The following is a 5,421-nucleotide window of genomic DNA, read 5'->3' on the forward strand; positions in this document are numbered from 1 at the left end:
GTGGTAAACAACCTGCTTCCCTATTTATAATGGTCTGGCCCTCTAGCAACTTCTGCGTGAAATTATAGCTAATTTGCCTACAAACGTCAGGTGGTCATAATAATCTGGCCACTCAGTGTAGAGCCTCTCCAGGAAATGTTGGGGCACCTATCATGGCAGGGGCTGGCAGGAAGGCCAAAGGCCAAAGGAGGAAGCAAAAAGCCAGTTGGATTCTGATTCTGTTGCTACCTTACTGGACCTCCACTGACAAATTATATTCTTTTCCTCCACCAACTATGGCTTTCCTTTTCCCTAACTTTATATTTCTTAAAAAATATATTTTTATTGATTTTAGAGAGGAAGGGAGAGGGAGAGATATAGAAACATCAATGATGAGAGAGAATCATTGATCGGCTACCTCCATCATGCCCCCTACTGGGGACTGAGCCTGCAACCCAGGCATGGGCTTTGACTGGAAACCGAACTGTGACCTCCTGGTTCATAGGTCGAAGCTCAACCACTGAGTTACACCAGCCTGGCTCCTTTTCCCTATCTTTAAATGGAGAGCTCATAGGCTGCCATTTCACATTAATAGCTAATATGAACAACAATAATCGGTATATTTTTATGAGGGCACACAGTGAGCCAGGCACGGTGCTGAGAATTTTACATGGATGTCCCTATTTGAACCTCTCCCACTCTGAGCCTGTATTGTTTCTATCTTTTTGCAGATGATGAAATGCCAGAGAAGTTAAGCATGTGCAAAGCTACCTTTCAGTGAGTAGCAGAGCAGGAATTCAAAGTCAAGAGTGTCAGCTGCTACCGCCCAAGCTCCTCACACTGTCCTCCCACATGGACAGTGAATGGAGGCAACAATAGGGGGTGAAATCCCTTGGGAAATGGTAGGGGTGGCTGATGGTGTTGCCAGGAGACATGAACCACAGAGTCACAGCTTTGCTTCTAGAACATTCGTGTCCTTTGCAAAATCCTGGGCAATGGCTGGCTGCTCTGCAACGGTGTCCAATTGCTGAGACAACACCAAGAGAAGCCCCACTCCCATGGCTGCCCCCTCCCCTCCCTCCAGTTCTGATATTTAGCCCCTCAAGGACAGTTGCCTGAAATCTCCCTCTGTTAGGGCCCTGCCTCTGGGCAGTTTGACCCATTAGGCATCATCAACATGATAGCAAGGGGTCTCTGTGGTTTTCAGGGGCCTAAAAAGTTTGAGACCTGAAAACGTTATGATTGGCTTTATAACACAAAGAAGAAAACAGCAATGTTGACATCAGTAAATATTTCATTAAACACAAAATGTAACATTATGTCAACTCCATTAACTGTTGAATTTAATCGTCATAAAAATTTCATTACGTTTGATGACAATCTGTAGGTTGGAGTTTTCTCGCTGTGCCAGGTTTCCCGGGGAGGCACCAAGATTGGGGAGAAATCACAGTGGACCATAAATTAAATAAATTACTCATGGCCAAACATTTTCAAAAGCAAAATGGCAAAAATCTTTTCAATTTTCTTTCACAACCGAAAAGTGATGTTTATGGTGGGAGGTGAGTGTGTTTAAAGTATGTTAGAGGAGGGAGAGGGCTGCAAGGCTTAGGGCCTATGACGGACTTGAAAGAGCCCCATGCCATGCTCTCCTTCTGAATTTCCAGGCCTAGCCATGTTTGTCTCAGTGATGGAAGCCAGGTGAGTAGAGGCTTTGGCTGCAGAATAGGTAGGGAAAATTGCCTCCTCCTGAGGTTTTCTTGGTTCCAAAGTAGAAAAGCAAGAATCCCAGAATCCTAAGAATGATAGCTAACATTCATTGGGTCCATAGCATGTCCCAGACTAACAATTGTAAGCCCTATACATGTATTGTCTCAGTTGTCCCAAACACTTCTAGAAGGTCAGTATTTTATTAACCCTATTTCACACACGAGCAAACTGAGTTCCTAGACTTTACACAACCTGCCCAGGGGAATAGGGGTAATAAGGAGTAATTTAAGAATTTTTCCAAACTAAAAATAATAAATAGATGAAATGGTGCCCATGACCACTTCAATCTCTAAAAAAGGCAGGGAGCGGGCTCACTTTCCTCACTACCCTCTCTTCAGAACCTTGAACACTTCTAGGCACGTAGATATCTATGGGCTGAAGGAACATAATTACATGTTGAACGGAGACTGGACTAGTTCAGTTTTCTCACACCTGCTGTGTACCAGGCACCTATGGGATGCTTTGCTCTCCTCACTAGCCTGTGACGATGTCTAGGCAGATGATTCGAGTCCATTCCTCCATCACAGAGCAATTTCACAGCACAGCTAAAGTTCTCCGTCCCTATACAGAGCACAAAAGCTGTTATTTAAAAACTCCAGTGGCACACGTCTCAATGTAATCGTCAAGGAAACTAACATACAGCACTTTCTGTGCCAGGTGTGGTTCTTGGGACCTTCCATGTGTGAAGTAATTACTTAGTAATAAAACATCTACAACAACTCTACAAAACAGGTGTGTGTTTTTCTTATTATCATCCCATTTTACAGGTGAGGAGACCAAGGGTTATGAGCTGAGTGCCATCTCCCCCCAAATTCCTATGTTGTAGCCCTATCCCCCAGTACCTCAAGAATGTGACTATTTTGAGACAGGACCTTTAAACGGTGGTTTTAAGGTAAAATGAGGTCATCAGGATGGGTGCTAATCTAATATGACTTGTGTCCTTGTAAGTAGAGATGAGGACACAGACCTGCACAAAAGGAAGACCATGTGAAGGCACAGGGAGAAGATAGTATCTACAAGTCTAGCGGATCTTCAGAAGGAACCTGCCTGCTGACACCTGGATCTTAGACTTCTGGCCTCCAGAACTGTGAGGGAATACATTCCTGGTGTTAAGCCATCCATCTGGAGTACCTTTTTATGGCAGCCCTAGCAAACCAACACACCAAGGCACAGAGTAACCTGCCTAAGCCTGCATTGCCAGAAAACAGGAACTCAGAATATGAACCTGGGTCGTCGAGTTCTGGAGTCCATTGGGTTTGTGATAATGAAAATGTTCTCTGGGCTAATATGGTAGCCACAAGCCACATGTGGCCCTTGAAACATGGCTAAAGTAACTAAGGAACTGAAATTTTTCATTTACATTAAAATGAAATAAAAAAGTAGTAGCCACAGGTGGCAAGTGGCTACCATATTGGACATAGCTTTGTTTCTAAGTACATCGCTTAAGTTTTTTGCAGAATCTTCTAGAAACCTCTCCTGTGTGCTCCAAACAAAACACTCTCCTGTCTTTGTTCCCCAGCCCTGCTGTATTTTAGAGTGAGCTGGCTAACTTTCCAGAACCCTGCAGCCTGGGCAATGCAGGGACCTTGGAGTTCTGCTCCAAACATGTGTGTGAGCCAACCAAATGCCAAGCAGCACAAACACTGAGTGACATTTTCAGAACTATTAATATTTCATCGGAAATGATCACTTTTCCTTTAAATACACTATTTTCAAAGGTTTTCCTACATTCTTAACTATAATTTTACTCAGTCTATGTCCTTGGAATTTTCCCCAAAGGAACACATTTTCAATTTTATAATGAAAATCAAAGGGGAATGAAGCTCAGATTTCAAAATTTAGTCAACATTTCCAGGAACTTGGGCCTTCTGTAAAGAGCAAGGTTGTGTATTGGGCACCTACGGTATGCCCAGCACTTTCTATACAATTTATTATTAACTTATCCAACACACATTGATTGAGTGCCTACAACGTGCCATAAGTGTGATCTTTATAATAATTGATTAACACCATTTTACAGAAAAGAACTCCTTCTCATCCTCTATTTCATCTCCAGTGTTACCTCCTCAGAGAGGTCTGCCTGGACCATCTCAAGCTGCCGCTGTTCCTCTCCCCATTGCCTGGCTTTGTTGGTGAGTTTTCGTTTAGAGCAGTGGTTCTCAACCTTGGCTGCACATTAGACTCACCTGGGAAATCTTTTTAAAATCCTGATTTCTTGCCCTGACCAGTTTGGCTCAGTGGATAGAGCGTCGGCCTGCGGACTGAGGGGTCCCGGGTTCGATTCCGGTCAAGGGCAGGTACCTTGGTTGCGGGCACATCCCCAGTGGGAGGTGTGCAGGAGGCGGCTGATCGATGTTTCTCTCTCATCGATGTTTCAAACTCTCTACCCCTCTCCCTTCCTCTCTGTAAAAAATCAATAAAATATTTTATTTTTTTAAAATATATTTTTTATTGATTTTTTACAGAGAGGAAGGGAACATTAGTAACAAAGAAACAGAATTTCCGGAGGATGAGGCCCAGAAATCAAGATTTTAAAAAGATTCCCAGGTGATTATAATGTGCAGCCAAGGTTGAGAAGCACTGGTTTAGAGCCCCTGTATCGTCTGTAATTACTGCTAATTTATTTGCTTGGTGAGTTTGTGATGCATCTCCCTGCACTACAATATAGGCTCCAGGAGAGCAGGGACAACACCAGTTTTGTTCACCTTCAGGCTTCCTAAGTGCCCAGCAACTCACCTGGACAGAGCAAGGGCTGCATCAATATTTGGGAAATGAATGAGTGAAGTTGGGAGAAGTGAAGAAAGTTGGTAGAGTCAGGTAGGAGGAAATACCAGTGCCAGGACTCAAACCTCCACCCATAGACTGCCATCTTCTCTATTCCCATCCATCCTTACTGCACATCCCCTTGCTCTTCCCTTGCTGGGGAAATACCTAAGGCACAACCTCCAGCTCCTGGGGCCGAAGACCCCAGGCAGGAAGAGGTGCTGTGTCATTTCTGAGTTTAGCCCCTTCTGAGAGGGGAGGAGGCCATTGAGCAGCAAACATAACATAGCGCTTCTCTCTGCACCTCTGACCAGTCCCCTGGCCCCCACTCCCACCGGCCCACCGCACACCTACCCCTGGAACCTGAACGCAGCGCGGAGGAAGTGGTCTATCTCTGTGGCTGAGAGGGCGGGGCGGGGGAAGGGGGCTGGGCTTGAATCCCAGCTCCTCCCTTACGGTGAGCATGGGACACACCCCCTTTTTTACTTTGAGACTCGGTTTTCTCAAAGGTAGAACTATAAAAAGCAATGGTACTAACGTCATGAGCTTGTTTTGATTGACTATGACAACACAGAAAGCCCAGCGCTTGGCACACAGTAAGCGCCAATACAAATGGCAGTGAAGGGTAAAATTGGGCGATCGAGGGGCAGGGCCCCTGGCAGGCACTGAGGTTTGTGCGGAAGGGCAGGCAGCGGTGCGGCACCCTGGACTTCTAAGAGGGGAAAGCGCTCTGGGGTCCTCTGGGCGCCCATTCACCCCCATCCCGCCTGCGACGCCGAACCCGGGCGCCCCGCGCACCCAGCCGTTGCGTCTGAACCCGCAGAGGAGTTCCAGCCCCGGACGGGAAGGGAAGGGTGTGGGAGCCACCGCAGGCAGGACCGCTCCCTTTCAAGGCGTGGCCGCGGGGCGTGG

Source organism: Myotis brandtii, unplaced genomic scaffold (genome assembly GCF_000412655.1).
Source record: "Myotis brandtii unplaced genomic scaffold, ASM41265v1 scaffold274, whole genome shotgun sequence".
NCBI lineage: Eukaryota > Metazoa > Chordata > Mammalia > Chiroptera > Vespertilionidae > Myotis > Myotis brandtii.